We start from the raw sequence: 17,452 nt of genomic DNA, 5'->3' as shown, positions 1-17,452 counted from the left end.
TGCTGGCTGGCCTGAGTAGGGGCCCTTGTAAAGCCTCCAGCTGGCCAAGGGGCCTTTAAAAGGAGGAACGTGGTCCAAACACACTCAGCCTCTGCCTTCCCCCACCCCAGCCAGGAGGCCACTGTGTTCCTTGCCAGTTAGACAAGATTTACCCCGAGTTTATCAATGGCTGCTTATTTTCTAAGGTCTAGATTTTCTTTTCAAAAGACTTGGAGTCAGGCATTGGTATGTTTGTTTTTCAGGGGCTGAAGCTCTTCTAGTCACCATTCTCCAGCACCTAGAGAGAAGACCAAGCGGCTGAGCGAATAAACTGTCATACCTGTTTGCACCCAAATACTTGTTTGGTTTCTCAGCCAAGGCCGAATGCAAACTCCCTTCTCTCTTCTCTGGGCTCTTCTCCTTTAAACCTCCCCCTTCCCCTCTGCTACCAGGACACTCCCTGGCTGCATTTCGAAGCACAGCCTCAATTAGGTTTCCACTGGAGTAGCCGGAGAGCTCCTATCACACAACAACCTTTCACAACACACCTACTCCTGCTCAATTTTTGACAGCTGCGTCTTGCGCCTTCTCAATTTCCCCCCCCAAAAATACAGAGGCAGGACAAGTAAAGTCCAGTGTTACTATCCATCAAAGAATCTCAGCTCTCCCTCCAAGAGAACAGCTCTTGGTTACTCTTGGCATTTTCTCTAGGCAAATGCCGCCTCACAACCTTGCCCTGGATCATTTCATCCTTCCATCTCTCTGCCTGCCTTTCACCTATCCACGTTCTATTATACAGCGCAGCTGTGAGAGAGGGTTTGAACTTGATCAGATGTTCAAGGCTAGACTCCTGTGTTAGCAACTTGTTAGGGTTGTGACCTAGAGCGAGTGACTTAATGTCCCTGTATTTTCTTTTCTTATCATAAAATTAGGCATAATAATACCCACCTCCAGTGGCTGTAGGGAGGATTGGGAATAACACTCGATGCCTGGCTTAACCAGGCATCAGGTAAAATGCTTTAACCTGGCTTCTCAACAGAGCTGAGAAATTGCACTCGTGCGCTTTGGTATTAAACACTGCTTTCCCCTCTTTCTGTAAAAGGCAGTTAATTTCCCTTGTCTATTACTGCATCTTGACTGCCTCGTGATAGAGTGGATCTCCCCTCATCTCTTAAAAAAGAAGATAGAACATCATTTGAGTTTTCCTTGAGGGACAAGGTTGACATTTCTGACGCAGCGACAAGGCAGTTTCTGCTTCTCCTTTGCTGCCACACTCTTGGTCACTCCCCACTGTGCCCCCTGCCATTGGTGTGTTTGCCTCTTCCAACCTCCCCACTTCTGATTTTCTGCTGATGGTCTGTTCTTTACATGAAATAAGACACCTAAGCTGGCTAAGATTATCAGTGGAGTTAATAAGCCCCCAGTGACAATCTGGGGACTCTCTGAAAGATCATACCCTTCAGACTCTGCTTGACAATTTCAGTGACTTGGTAAGCTTCTACATGTTACCTGTGGGTGTCTCACAATCTAGTTGTGGGAACAAGACAAACATGCAAAACAGTTGAGAATCATATAGGTCGGACTAGAATCAAACCCCACAACTATAAACACTGTGGAAAAGGGGGGAGGTGGTGAATCCGTCTCCAGTGGCAGACAAAAAAAGGGCACAGAAAGCACCCCATGTCCCAGTTCTCCCCTCCCTCACCGTTGCCTTGAATTCCGTAGCCTCTCCTGCCTCTGCTTCCTCATCTGTAAAATGGGGGTGATAATGCTATGCACTTCGTACTATTTTTGTGAGAGCTAAGTGAGTCCGTGTTTGTGAGGTTCTTAGATTAATGCTTGACATATAACGTGTTCTTAAGTGCTTTCAAACAAGTTGTGAAGACGCAGGGGCTGAGATGGTCAGCCAACGCACAACAAAGAGGGGCAGGGAGCCTGGGCGTAAAGCGAGCTGTCCAGCCAGGTCAGGATTCCACCCCGCCTCCCACGTTGCTGAGCAGGCGTGAGCATCCACCCCTGACTGCTCCCTGAATCTGCTTCTCTGAGCATCAGGGTCAGGCTGGGTCCTGCTCTTGGTTCTCCCAGAAAAGTAAAAATGTTCTCTTCCTAAAAGGCCACATATGCTTTTGTTCCCTCGTCAGACATCCCTTTGACTTGGATCTTCAGAGACAACCGGAGAGCATTTTTATAGACAGTTGCCTGTCTTCACACTAGGACTGGTCTTGGCATGTATATGCTTATAGCTGTGCTTACCTATATAGACATAAGGATGGAGTTTCTGTTTTATTCCAGAAATGATCTGAGGCCACTGGAGAAAGTTTTGTGACCTGGTGCCCATCATTTGCCAAAGGCTGGGCTAGTACGTACCTGATGCCCATAAAATAGCTTTATGAAATGTGTGTGTGTGACTTTAGCCCCAGTTGGCTGAATCTGGGTGAGCTGTGCAGTACCCCCTGCAGCATTAGCCGTGTTCCTGGCACTAGCGGGTAACCGCAAAACCTCAGAACTTTTTTCCCTGGGATGTGATTTCTTTTATTAGCGCTGAGGCCTGGCAGGTGTAAGTAGGTAGAAATGGTCTGTGGTATTACAGAAGCCCAAGGACACTTCCCAAGTGGATAAGGTGGTAGGTGCTGGTTGGGTGGCCTGCCCTCTGTGGGACTCTGAAAATGCTGCCCCAGGCCCTGAGAATTGTGGATGGAAGCCACAAGGAGCAGTGTTCTGTCACTCACCATCTTGCTGGTGTTAAAATGTCATGTCCACATCTACCCCCCCACCCCGTGCCAGGAGCAGGTGATGACGTGTAGTCAGAAGCCTGGTTACGTTTAGGAATAGGTTTCCTGGTGTATGGGATGGGGGGCATCTTTAATGCCTGTTTTGTACCCTCTCAGCACCTCTTTTTGTGGTGCCCATTGCCGAGGTCGCCAGGCGCCCTCAGGTGGAGTGGATTTTCTCTTGCTGCCTGCCGGGAGCTCTCCACCTATGATGTCTGCAGAGACCACTGAGCCACACATACTCCCACATTCTATACAGTTCTGGGAGAGAAGGGAGTCAACATTTTCAGAATAATCCTTGAGCAAGAGAAGCTGAGACAAGGAGTAAATACTCCCATGCTCCCTCTCTCTGGATAGTCCCAAAGTACATTCTAGAAAGTTTCTCAGAGGGGCCACAGTGGGCTAGATCCCCACTGATTACAGGCGTAACAAGTTCAATCATGCCTCCTTGAATTGGCTTTCCTTCTTTCTCTGTTTCACTCTCCCCAGTGCCCCCTTCCTTCTGTTTCTTGGGCTCAAATCCCTAAGTATACTGGCTGCTCTAGTCTGAGACTAGGCACCAATCCTAGTCTCTGGCTGTGTGTTTCCAGGCTCAGACAGCAGGAAGGACCACAAGAGCAGGATGGCATGAGCCTTCCATGGATTTTAGCCAAGACTCTGTGACAGTGTTACCACACAGAGCTCTTAAAGAGGAAGATGAACTTCAATCCACTGTACATTATGCTACCATGTGCTTGTTGCTAATGGTATCGGTAACAACCAGTGTCCCCAGATTGCAGGCTTGCAAAATTCAAGCGAGTCTGACAAAAGGAGGGCACTTAAAATGGTTCCAAAATGGGTAAGAGGAAAATTATCATGATAAGAGACGAGGAAATTTAACACATCCCTCTTATTAGTGAGTTTAATGGAGTTTCTTCTTCCAAACTAAACTGTGGTTGAAATGTGTGGTGCCCTTAAGAAGGAATCTTCAGTTGAATTCCCAGAATTTCATTTCTTAGTGGAAAACTGCCTGCATTTCACATAAAGTCATCTGCTAACATTCGCACAAGTGTGTTTGTAGGAATATCTTGAGACCCACAAGGAACCAGCCTTGTTCTGGTCATAATGTCCTCATTTTACATCATCAGAGAAAATAACTCTATCATATTTAGAAGGAATATGACAAAAACATACAGCAAAAGCCGATATTCCTATTTTTAAGTGATAATAGCTGAGGTCCAATCCTTGTTTTCACTTATCAGCGTTGCTGCACAAATTTCTTTAAAGAGAGATGCTAAAAAGAATGTCAAGAAACTTAAGTACTTTAAAGTTTTGATTCAAAGAAAAGAAAAAGGAATGAATCAGAGGCAAGAAGGTGATAAAGATGATGACAGCAACATAAAGAGTGCTAGATGGTCAACGAACAGCTCTGAAAACTTAGGAAAATTGAGGGGGGAGAAATTAAGTCTAGTTTCCTAATTTAGAACTAGAACTGGGAAAGCACAATAAGCCACTGCTTCTGTGATATAAAATAATAAATTCTAAAAACCTGACCTATTCTAGAATTTCTTATCCCTTTCAGTTACTTCGTTTAGAGGCATTATTTAAAACAAAATGAAAGAAAAAGAAAAACGCACCTGTAAATGCTGGGAAGCCTTTATCCTGCATTTCTTTATCAGATGAATTGTCACCTATAGGAATTCTGATGGGATGGGGTACAAGGCAATAACTTTTGATCCTTTTAATTATTATCTGGAGGCTAGAAGCACAGCCCTGGGAGAACATATTCAGCAATTCAGTAGAGAATCTTGGTTAATCAAAAGGCAGCATGATACAATAAGTAATTGATGGAGAGTTCACATAGGGAAATTTAGTGTGTATTAAAGGTTATATTTCAGATAAGTGGGGAAATTTCAATTATTCAATAAATGGTACTAGGACAAGGAGGTAGCCACCTGGAAAAAGTTAAATAAATCCACATCTCATTCCTTGAGCCAAAACAAATGCCAGGTAGAAAACATAGTTAAATATAAATAAAACTATAGAATATTAAAGAAAACAGAAAATTTTAAAATAATTATGCAGTGGCAAGAACTTTCTATGGCTCAGAACACAGAAACTATAAAAAAGGTAAATTTAACCACGTGAAAATTTAAAATTCTGCACAACAAAGAAAAAACAAAAATTCAAGACAACCATCACCTAGAAAACTAACAGCAACCCGTATCACAGACATGGAGATAATTTCCTTGCTATATAGAGACTTACAAATGGCTCTTAAAGTACATAAACATATTCTCATCCTTACTCATACTAGATGAAATACAAAATAAAACCATAAAAAGACACAGTCAGAATGACAGCTGTCCATAAAGAGGCAAGAGGACGTCTTAAATCTTACACACATAGAGACCACCTGGAGATGCGATTAACTTGCAGAATCTCATGGATAAAGTCTGGAGTGGGGCCTGAGAATTTGCATTCCTAACAAGCTCCCTGCTGATGCCTGCACCAGGCCCAGTGACCACACCCTGCGTAGCATGAATTGCTGGTGGGCATGTACATTTATATTACCTGTCTGGAGGGCAATTTGGTAACACCCTTCAAAATAAAAAGTGCACAGGCTGTCAGCAAGTCCACTTTCGTAATTCTACAATAGGAGCAATGGATACAATTGAATTTGCAGATGGGAGAAATCCAGACAATCCAGACAAAATCCATACATTGAATATGCAAATGAGGCAAAGAATAAGGCTGATACGGATGCAGAGAAATCTCCAAGAAACTTTAACTTGATAAAGAAGTTTCAGAAAAGAAAAACCACACAGATTTGTGTCTCTGTGCGTGTGTGTGTGTGTGTGTGTTATTGAATGGGCTGAAGACATACCTGAGTATTTTTTCCACCTTCACTACCTGTACAAACCCACTCTGTCATCTAGTTCTGCCTCAGACAGTTTCCGTAACTTTCTCAAACTCGCTTGGTAACACACAAGCACACACACAACTGCAAAGTGCTATTGGCTTCCCATGGAATTCCCTTTCTCTCTGATCCATCATTGTGGGCAGATGGTCACAGCTTCCTGCCCCTTAGATTCTTCAAATATGAATCATCGGGCATCATGCTTTCTTTCCCCTCCAACTCCAGGAGACACACTTCAAGCTCTCCAGGTAGACTCCTTGAAGCCCCTCTCAGGTTTAAGGAGTGGTAAGGCAGAATCTTGTGTTATTTAAGCCGCTACTTCTGGAGCCTCTGCCACTTGCTTCATTGAAATAGATGTAGCTGTAGATCTTATTGCATAGACTCTAATGTTAGAGACCATAAACTGGTAGCCTCGGCCATGTCTGGCAGCAGAGATATTTGGATATTTTTCTTCTTATTTTGTTTTGTTCAGAAATTTTTTCCCAGCTTTATTGAGAGACATAGACACATAATATTGTGTAAGTTTAAGATGCACAACATGTTGATTTGATACATTTATAAATTGCAAGATTATGGCCACAATGGTGTTACCTACCACCTCCATCCCATCGTAGAGTTACATTTCTTTTTCGTGCTGAGAATATTTAAGATGTACTCTCAGCAACACTGCAAGTATATGGTACAGAATTATTACCCATAATCACCAGGCTGTCCATTAGATCCCCAAACTTGTTCATCTTCTAACTTCAGGTTTACACCCTTTGAGCACTTGTCTCCCCATTTCCTCCACCTCTTCACCTCCTGTTTCTCTGCATTTGTCTTTTTGCGATTTCACGAGAAATATTTTGTTTGACTCTTGACATCATGCTCAGCATTCCCAAACCAGAAGATTTCACTTAAACCTCCAGAGTCTGAAAATTCGAAAGATCTGCCAATAAAGGGCCTGTGTTCCTCCTTTGAAAGATTTGGCTGGAGCTAAGCTGTGGTCGTCCCTTTAGTGAGACCCACAGGGGCCATGTTCCAACCATTCCCTTGTCTCGGGTTTACTCGTTATTATGCTAGCACTGTAGTCTTTCTTCCACCCTCCTGTTTCTTTCCCGGGTGTACGTTTGAGTGTGTGATTCCTCCCCCCACCATGGAGAGCATTACCCTTGGGGCAGGGCTGGGCCCCAAGCAAATCTGCAGAGCTCCAGAGCATCCTATCACGTCTTTCTAAACTATTTCCCCCTATTTAATGCCTCTTCCCAACCTCCAAATCCACAAGTTAGTGCTTTCCTATTGCCTCAGGTTCTCCTCTTTTCTGAAAGAAATGGGATCATCTCATTCACACTAAATTGTTAGTGATTTAATGTGCCTTTGGGGGGAAAAAAATAGCCGGAAAATGCTCAGCACTTCCAAATGGTGAAATTCCAGCCAGTTGGACACTTGGATGAATGAGGCATTTGGGGGCAGGAGACTCTTCTCTAAGACCCTCCAAACCACACCTTGTGAGCGATTACTCCTTCTCTGCTTTACGTCAGCCCGCTAAATTATTTGCCAAATCCATGAAGGGCTGTTCCTTTCTGTTTCTCAGGCTAGTGGTTTGCCAAGGAATCCCTGCCCTAGTTGGTTCTTCCTGGAAGAAATATTTATATAATTCACTCCTATTCTGAGATGGGGTGCCCTGTGTGTTTTAGCCTACCAAAGCTTACTATGTGCCAACAGTGCAGTGTGGCTATAGACAGACGCACACACGCGTGCGCACACACACAGACACACACTTGAACGCAAACTTAGCCACGTCGTCCATAGATAAAACATAAGAAGTAGTTTCACTGAAATTTTAACCCACATCTGGGGATTTGTACAGCTCATTCGGAGAGACCACATTTTGAGAAGAATGCTGGCAAGTTAATAACATTCTGAGGAAAGAAACTGGGAGAGTGGAGAGGTTGGAACCGCACCAGTAACAAAAGAAGGTTAAAGAAAGACTCAATGGCTGCCTTCAAAGGTTTGAAGGACTGTCACCAACAGGGAACCAGATGGATTAGGTTCTTGTTATGCCAAAGAGCAAACCAAGACCAATGGATACATGTTAAGGATGAGAGTGGGAAGTGATTTTGGCTCAGGGAAGAAAATTTAACAGCTACTAGATAGAGATTACATGAAAATGACTTTCCCTTTCACTAAAAATATCCCAGGAGAGGCTGTTTGACCATCTGCTTGGAATGCTATAGAAAGAAACCTTACAATAGTTGGTGGCCTGATTTGATTTTTCTGGGACTCTTGATACCAAATTCCACTTTTGTATGATTCCACTTGCATTTCGCAGAGAACACATCATCCACGAAGGCAGGATAATGTCTCTACCTATTCCGTTTGAACTTCAGTATAATCATTGAGGTCCAATTACACCAATGTTCCCTTTCAGACCCAGCATCTGTGATTTCTGTAATTTCACGTTCATGCCCCTTGGATGTGCATCCTTTGTATTCTTGTTGGCAGTTAGCATGTAAAATCGATTTTCACTCAACGGGTTTTTCCTAAGCACCCTTGTAAAGCAAATGATGTGGCCAATTGTTTATTTTCTGGACAGCCTTTTTCTGTCCCCATAATGGGGCTAACATATCTATGACTCACATTCACAGGACAGAAGGATTGTTCTGGTTTGTGCTTTTACTTCTTTTGGCCAACTGGAGAGTTATTTATAAACATTTATCGATTTGGATTCATAAACCAAAGGGGGGGGAATCTTGCTGTGCTGGTTACTATGGTAACTAGCATTTCACACGTTTACTCCAGCCAGCAGTGATGGCTCAGAACAAAACCCAAAGCCTACCTGTAGCTTCAGACTGCGTATTTGCTCCTTTTACATTTTTAATTGAAAATCAGTTATTTCCTCCACCAGTGCCATGCGACAGCGTACTGTATTGAAGTCGAAAAAAATATTTTTCAAATTTATTCCTGAGAATAATAATTTATTCTGTACTTCTCTTGGGGCATTTTCCAGACATATGTGACTTCTAATCAATTTTGATTGTCAAGAATGAAAAAGATTCCACCTCGACTCTCTGCCATATGTTGAGAGTGATAGGGAAGAAATTTGGGTTCTATTTTTTATCTTCAAGGAACTTACAGCTGAATTAAGGACCATAAGTATAAAAGCAGCAGACAGACAACACAAGAAAAATGTAGTTAAGTGTGATACCAGGTAACAAAGAGGGTAACAGAAGCAAAGCATGCTGGCTGGAGCACAGGCTGCAGAATGAGACAGAACTGGTTTGACCCTAGTATGGCCTTGAGTAAATTACTTCATTTTTCTGTAACCCTCTGAAATGAGAAGCATATCAGCCACAGGGTTGTCTTAAGGATTAAATAACAGAATTATATAAAGTGCCTAAAATAATGTCAGACCCATAGCAAGCCCCCAAGTAATAAGAGTTATTACTTTTGTGTTGGGCTAATTTATTGAGGTAATAAATTGTGTTTTGTTTTTGCCATGAGAAGATCCAGGTTTTATGGGGGAGGGGAGCTTATACAATTTTTAGGTCCTGTTTTAAAAACATAATAAAAACTTATGAATGTAAAATCAAGTATAAGGAAGAACTACAAATGCAAAATAAGCAGACAAAACCCCCCCAAATAATATATTTTATTATTTAGTTGCCTGACATATGTCTGTAATATTTCTTCCTACACTTTCTGACTATATACTCTTTGATTGCCTCTTCATATGACATTGTTTTTGTAACACATTCTACAAAGCAAATACAAAGATAACTCAGTCATTCTTCCAACAGGGTTCATTGAAATTTGCTTTTTGTTACTGACAGTTGGGATGCATAAAACATGTGACTTCACATTGGATATCCTTGCTGTTTACTGCTACAGGCTTCTGTCTTACAAGCACAGGAATTCTGATCAATTTTATTTCATGTGATTGCCATGAAATAGGAAGAAAATAAAAGGAAAATAGGATAAAAAATATAGTGCGTGTATAATTGTATATGCAGCATCATAGGGTATATTCCGAGAGCTTCTGTTTTGACTAGGCACCCATGAGAATGGAATACTTGGCGTACATTTTCCTACATTTGGTGATCGGAAGAATTTTTCACAGGTCCCCTTCCAGTTCCATGCAGTTTAAACCTAGCTTTTCTTCCACTATCTGTGTATTCCTGGTGCCAGGTACCCAAGGAGACATACATGCCCTAATTGATCCGCCAGCCTTGCCCAGGGAGTTGACAGAATGGTAATAGCAGGATTTCTAGGAGCCATTCCTAAACCAGAATGGCCAGCAAAAACCTAACAATATATGTGAGTAACTGCCTACCACATAAATATATTCTACTAAATCTAAACTGAATGTTTTTCCAAGTTAACTTCCTCTAAGCTGGATCCCCAAAATGCCCATGGCCACCCATCACCACCCAACACTAGGGGACAGAGAGAGTTGTCAGCTGAAATTAGAATATCTTATTTCTGCTAATTTTGTAATGACCATGTGAATACATTGCTGGGGTTCCTCCCAAGGCCTTAGGACCATGCAAGTGAGGCGCCCTGAAGCTAAATTTCATTACCTCCATGGAAATGCTTTCAGTTCTTTCTGCTTTAGAGCAAAGTGAAAAAGAACGTGAGCAAGGTCTCGGAAGAGGTGCAGCCCTTGATGGGATCCTGGGACAACTCCTCAGATATGAACCGAGTCCTTGTCAATAAGCTTATGAAATCCATCTCTGGAGGACCTTGAAGGGCAGGCAGAGGAAGAGCTAAGAGTGAAAGGCTTTGGGCAGGAGAGAGACTAAATGAAAGCATTTTAAAAGATTAGTTTGGCTAATTTGAAAAGATACATGCACCCCAAATTTCATAGCAGCGTTACTTACAATTGCCAAGATACAGCGGCAACTTAAGTGTCCATCAACAGATGAAGGGATAAAGAAGATGTGGTACATATACATGTATATACACACACACGCTATGGACTACTATTCAGCCGTAAAAAAATGGAATGTTGCCATTTGCAACAACATGGATGGACTTGGAAGGCATTATGCTAAGTGAAATAAATCAGACAGAGAAAGACAAATACTGTATGATATCACTTATATGCGGAATCTAAAAAATACAACAAACTAATCAATATGCAAAAAAAGAAGCAGACTCACAGATATAGAGAACAAACTAGTGGTTACCAGCAGGGAGAGGGAAGAGGGGGCAAGACAGGGGTAGGGGGGTAAGAAGTACAAACTATTATGTATAAAATAAACTACAAGGATATATTGTACAACACGGGGAATATAGCCAATATTTTATAATTATAAATGGAGTATAACCTTTAAAAATTAATTTTGAAAGGTTAAAATAAATAAATATATATATAGACAGTTTAGAAAACTTTGAACTTCCATTCTTCATATTACTAAGAACAAATCTGCATTTGATTCTCTCTGACAAAATTGAGCAATTATAATATCTACTATTTCAATGTTTTCCAGAGAATTATTTCATTCAATTCTTAAGTAAAGAAATTGTTTATGGTACTTCCCTGGTGGTGCAATGGTTAAGAATCTGCCTGCCAATGCAGGGGACACAGGTTCAAGCCCTGGTCAGGGAAGAACCCACATGCCGCGGAGCAAATAAGCCTGTGCGCCACAACCTCTGAGCCTGCACTCTAGAGCCCGCAAGCCACAACTCCTGAGCCTGTGAGCCACAACTACTGAAGCCCACGTGCTACAACTACTGAAGCCCAAGTGTCTAGAGCCCATGCTCCGCAACAAGAGAAGCCACCGCAATGAGAAGCCCGCACACCACAGCAAAGAGTAGCCCCCCGCTTACCACAACTAGAGAAAGCCCGCACGCAGCAACAAAGACCCAATGCAGCCAAAAATAAATATTAAAAAAAAGAATGATTAAAAAAAATTGTTCATGTTTAAAAAAAATGTTTTAAATAGAAAATAAATAAAAGACTAGTTTGAATGAGTACCCTTAGTTATTTGCAGAGGCCCAAAGAGAAGCACATGGACCTCAGCCAGAGGCAGAACTGACCATTTCAGGAGCCCAGAGAGGAGACGAGGGAAGTTGTATCTTCCAAAAATACGCTGTTTAAGGCAGTCTGTGGGTCTAAACTACAGACCGTTGGGTTAAAATGCTCTTATGATGAATCTACCTGGCCTCAGACACAGGGGGAATATACAAAAACTGTTGCTGACAGTTCTTTCAGGACACTTACTCCAACTGGAATTTTAAACCAACAAGCTGTCTTGTCCTCAGAAGTCAAGATGCGAATGACAGATATCAGAGAGAAATTCCGCTCCAGCGGCCAGGCCGTTCTGCACCCCCTGAGGTCTCCCAGCTGTCACCCAGCGTATCCCAGCTTGTCTGGTGGACCATTGCATTGTCTCCTGAGGACTACTGGACGGTAAACAGAAGAGAAACGAGGCTGGCTGTGGATCACTCAGTTACACAGGGAAAAGTGGCAAGAAATAAGAGATGGACCCATAAAAAGAGGAAAGAATGAACCGGGATATCTGGCTGAAAAGGCCTTGTAATGAGTAAGAGAGGGAAACAAGGGCCTAGAATCATATGACTTTGAATATCAAAATAAATATGGCTACCATATGACCCAGCAATCCCACTACTGGGCATATACCCTGAGAAAACCATAATTCAAAAAGAGTCATGTACCACAGTGTTCATTGCAGCACTATTTACAGTAGCCAGGACATGGAAGCAACCTAAGTGTCCATCATCGGATGAATGGATAAAGAAGATGTGGCACATATATACAATGGAATATTACTCAGCCATAAAAAGAAACGAAATTGAGTTATTTGTAGTGAGGTGGATGGACCCAGAGTCTGTCATAGAGAGTGAAGTAAGTCAGAAAGAGAAAAATACCGTATGCTAACACATATATATGGAATCTAAAAAAAAAAAAAAGGTCATGAGGAACCTAGGGGCAGGACAGGAATAAAGACACAGACCTACTAGAGAATGGACTTGAGGATATGGGGAGGGGGAAGGGTAAGCTGTGACAAAGCGAGAGAGTGGCATGGACATATATACACTACCAAACGTAAAATAGATAGCTAGTGGGAAGCAGCCGCATGGCACAGGGAGATCCTCGGTGCTTTGTGACCACCTAGAGGGGTGGAATAAGGAGTGTGAGAGGGAGGGAGACACAAGAGGGAGGGGATATGGGGATGTATGTATGTGTATAGCTGATTCACTTTGTTATAAAGCAGAAACTAACATACCATTGTAAAGCAATTATACTCCAATAAAGATGTTTAAAAAAAACAAAACAAAACACATGGAGATACCACTACCTACCTATTAGAATGGCTAAAATAAAATATAATGACAAGACCAAAAAAAAAAGGCCATATTGTGTACCCTAAATCAGTACAGTGGAATATATGTATTTGTATGATAGGCCAATATGCCTGGATTTTCAGTTACTTATTTGTTCAGTGACTCTTGACTGAGTGTCTGCATGTGTCTATAAGCATTACTGCTGGAGGGAAGAAAGTAATGTTCAAGACAGACAAGGTTCCTATTCCCATGGAACTCACATTGTAGACAGAAGGAGAAGGGAAGTGAAAAGATAAAAAAGCAGAATAGTTTCAGATGCTACATTGCTAAAAAAAAAAAAAGGATAATAAGATAGAGTTTGTGGCATATGGGGAAGGGGCTCAGCTATTTTCCCTTAGGTGATCAGGAAAGGCTTCTGTGAGGATAGCATGCTGGAGCTGACAGATAAGAAGCCATCCGTCATCCAGACACCTGTGGCAAAGCATCCCTGACAGAGGGAGCACGGAAGACAAGACCCCTTGAGGCTGGAGGAACAGACAGAAGAACAGAGTAGCCAAGTAGAGTGGGCAAGGGGGAGAGCAGTTAAAGCATGAGGGCACAGAGATAGGCAGGGGCTGGCAGATCCTTTACGACCGGTAGCCATGGTAAGGCATCTGCATTTTAGTCTAAATGCACTGGGGAGTCATTGAAGGCTTCTGAGCAGGGGAGTGACACAACCCGATGAATGTTTCTAAGAGATGATCTTAACTAATAGATGGGGAATGGATTGTAGGGACAAGGGTAGAAGAAGGGTAACAGGTATATAATGGTGGCTATGGAGCCATAGAGTCAAGACATACTATGACTTGGCCTAGGGTGGTGTGGTAGAGTGCTTGCATGAATGGCCCCAATTAATGGCCTTCCAGTATCCAAGCCCTTTGGTCTAGAATTTACAATCCTCTTCCATCTGACTTTGGGCTTTGAGCAATGGGATGCAATCACAGGCTTGCAAAGTGCTATGCAATGGGGCTTGCTCTCCTGCAGGATTAGTCCTGCTTAGTCTTGGAGCCCTGCCATGCCATGAGAACAGGCTCAGGCTAACTGCCTGCTGGAGGAGGAGAGATCACATGGAGAGGTCCTGGGTCCTGTATCATCCCAGCTGAGACCATCCTAGATCATCCAGCCCCTGACCAACTTTCAGTTTGAGTGTAGACACGTGAGCAAGCCCAGCTGAGCTCAATGGAGCCCAGTCCAGATCAGCAGAAATGTCCACACAAACCAAGGACAGGTAAGAAATACTAATCGTTGGTTGTTTAAAGCTAGTACATTTTTAGAGTGCTTGTTACTCAATGAGAGCTTGCTTAAAGTAATTGATCTTGAAGGCTAGGACAGCTAAGGAGGAAGGTGCAGCCGGGCGTGGGGCTGGTCAACCAGCATAACTAGAAGGAACCAGGATAAGAAGAGGTTCATGGAAGTGAAAAGCTTTGGTGTAGCAGCCGTATCGGGGCTGCTGAAGTGAGGTGAAGGGCCCCACGTCTTCTCCTATCAGTAATTTTATCTTGGGCCTTATCAATAAGCAATGATCTTAGGGTTCAAATATTTCTGGTCTTGCTGGCCCTCCTGCCTAAGAAGCCAGTAGCCACCTTACCTGTCAGGCCTTGTGTCTGACCTGATACCCTCTAATTCTCAAATCCTTCGATCTCTCCTTCATCTTGGGCTCCCATAGTCCCTGTTGTCAGCACCGTGAAAAGGTGACCTATCATACTTTTGTAGATCGGAGTGGGAATGCATGACTTCTTGGTAAAGTGCGGCTGGGAAGATGAGTCTTTCTTCTGTGGGATTATCTTCTATCCCTCTGAAAACCTGACCTTTTCTTCCTACTGACAAGACAAGGAGAAAATGCTCTATGGCAGAATTGATTTTATACCGAGACAAAATGCACGTATGTATATATAAACGCTTTCCACATGGGATGTACCCATGTGCAACCGCAATGAGCTATGTTTAAGTAAACTTGGGACAATAACAAGACTTACGTTTCATATGCATATATGCATGTATGTAAAACTCCTATTAAGGATTCATTAGAGATTGTGAAATATGTCTGTTCTATGAGATGACATCTGAGTCAAGGTGATCTTTATTTAAATGACATTAAACAAGGTTACATGAGAACTGCTGTAGTCTTTTTAGGGGACAATAGTAGAAACCAGAGATAGATGAGACCATTTAGGTGATTCAGCACCTCAAGATCCTTGGCAGAGAAACTTTGCCCAATGCCCTGTGTTCACTTATGCTTCTCCCAGGTCGGTTAAAACAGATGCAAGAAATCAGGCTGTCACCAGCTCCTCAGGAGTTTCTCCTTTGCAGAGTTGATTAAGACCTCTGGCCTTATTCCACTCTGGTTTAATCTTGTCATTGCCTCCTGGATATACAGTGAAATTCCTGAGCCATATATCCTGCTTATCACAACTCCCTTCAGAATGTCTTCAAGAAAAGAGGGGAGGGTGTACGTTTCCTTATAAGGAAGCTTTGGACCAAATGACCCCCCCATAACCAGCTCACTATTGACCTAAACCACAGACCATCACAGAACCCTTCCCACTTGCTTTAAGGACCAATAAAGAGAGTATCCCAGGCCTCACAAGAGGATAGTTAACTTGACAGGAGAGGTCATAAATAAGTAATTCACTCCCAGGTTCAATTTCTTTTGTTTAGTTTAAGTGTCCAAACGCCACCTTGTTGTTTTATTAATGCAGGTGTCTCATTTCCATTCTCAGTTTCAAAGCTGATGGAGTCGGAAGAAAAACAAAAACCCAAACCAAACCCCTGCATCTGTTAGTAGGCCAAAGTCCATCAATCTCCCCATGAAAAGTATGTTACTTTGGAATACTAAAGAGTAAAATTCTATTGGCATTGTCTTTAGTTTGATTGTTTAGGGCACATACCTTCCTATCCTGTCTTTGTTTGCTGCATCAGTGCTGTCTTACAAGGAGAAACCATGCCTGGCTGTATATAAATTGGACTCTACCAATCTGTGTGATCAGCTTGTAAAGGAAAATTGGCTCTCCTCCTCTAGGATGGATCAGGAAAAGGAGCCCTCGACATGCCTGAGTGATGGTAGAGGAGCTCAAGAGAATGTCTGCTCATAGGCAAATGCCAAAGTTGAACCTAGTAAGCTAAGGACCTGGAAGAGATCCCTCGAGGCTCAGAACCAGAAAGAATTGTAGAGATGGTCTAGTCCAATCCCCTACAGGCATGAAAACGGAGGTCTAGGCAGTCCAAATAACTTTTACGACACTAGCATGAACGGGGAGCAAAGACAAGAGTAAAATCTAGTCCTTCTGACCCCCAAGCCAACACTATAACCTCAGATTCTTAAACAGAATGACCGAATCTTGGGGATACAACTGCCAGGAAATACCCGAAGCTGTAGCATAACTAGGCTACTTCTTTGAAATCTTAAATATTACTTTAAGATAAGTAAGTTAAAACAATTTTTTATTACAAGAAACAAGCATGTATTTATTTTCTAGAAAAGAGGGAGAACCCAAATCTCAAAGGAAGTTTCTGCTTGGGGCAGCCAAGCATAGACTCTCGGAAGGAATGTGTTGTCACTGCTCAGGGCACATCATGGGCTGCTGTAACACGCACTGCTTTTCACTGCAGCACTATTTACAATAGCCAGGACACGGAAGCCATCTAAATGTCTATCAACAGAGGAATGGATAAAGAAGATACGGTACATATATATAAAATGGAATATTACTCCACCATAAAAAATGGAATATTACTCCATTGGGTTATTTGTAGAGACATGGATGGACCTAGAGACTGTCATACAGAGTGAAGTAAGTCAGAAAGGAAAAACAAATATATATTAACGCATATATGTGGAATCTAGAAAAATGGTATAGATGATCTTATGGCAAAGCAGAAATAGAGACACAGACATAGAGAACAAACATATGGACTATGGACAGCAAGGGAGGGAAGGGGGGTGAGTTGGGAGATTGGGGTTGACATATATACACTATTGATACTATGTGTAAAATAGATAACTAATGAGAACCTACTGTATAGCTCAGGGAACTCTACTCAGTGCTCTGTGGTGACCTAAATGGGAAGGAAGTGCTCGCTTTGGCAGCACATATACTAAAATTGGAATGATACAGAGAAGATTAGCATGGCCCCTGCACAAGGATGACACACAAAATCATGAAATGTTCCATATTTTTAAACTCAAAGTGGATTAAAGACCTAAATGTAAAGCCAGACACTATACAACTCAGAAGAAACACTATGACATAGATCACAGCAAGATCCTTTATGACCCACCTCCTAGAGAAATGGAAATAAAAACAAAAATAAACAAATGGGACCTAATGAAACTTAAAAGCTTTTGCACAGCAAAGGAAACCATAAACAAGATGAAAAGACAACCCTCAGAATAGGAGAAAATATTTGCAAAAGAAGCAACTGACAAAGGATTAATCTCCAAAATTTACAAGCAGCTCATGCAGCTCAATATCAA

At 42.3% G+C, this 17,452-nt stretch overlaps 1 non-coding gene across 1 annotated transcript; it reads left to right on the top strand.

Moving 5' to 3' along the window:
• The first annotated feature begins 17,049 nt into the window (after positions 1-17,049).
• On the top strand, positions 17,050-17,156 carry LOC115866244 (U6 spliceosomal RNA). Its single transcript, XR_004044605.1, has one exon. It is a non-coding gene; the product is annotated as a U6 spliceosomal RNA (small nuclear RNA).
• The last annotated feature ends 296 nt before the right edge of the window (positions 17,157-17,452 follow it).

This window comes from Globicephala melas, chromosome 11 (genome assembly GCF_963455315.2).
Source record: "Globicephala melas chromosome 11, mGloMel1.2, whole genome shotgun sequence".
Taxonomy (NCBI): Eukaryota; Metazoa; Chordata; class Mammalia; order Artiodactyla; family Delphinidae; genus Globicephala; species Globicephala melas.
Note: the sequence above shows the minus strand (reverse complement) of the source record. Positions and strands in the feature narration are given on the sequence as shown.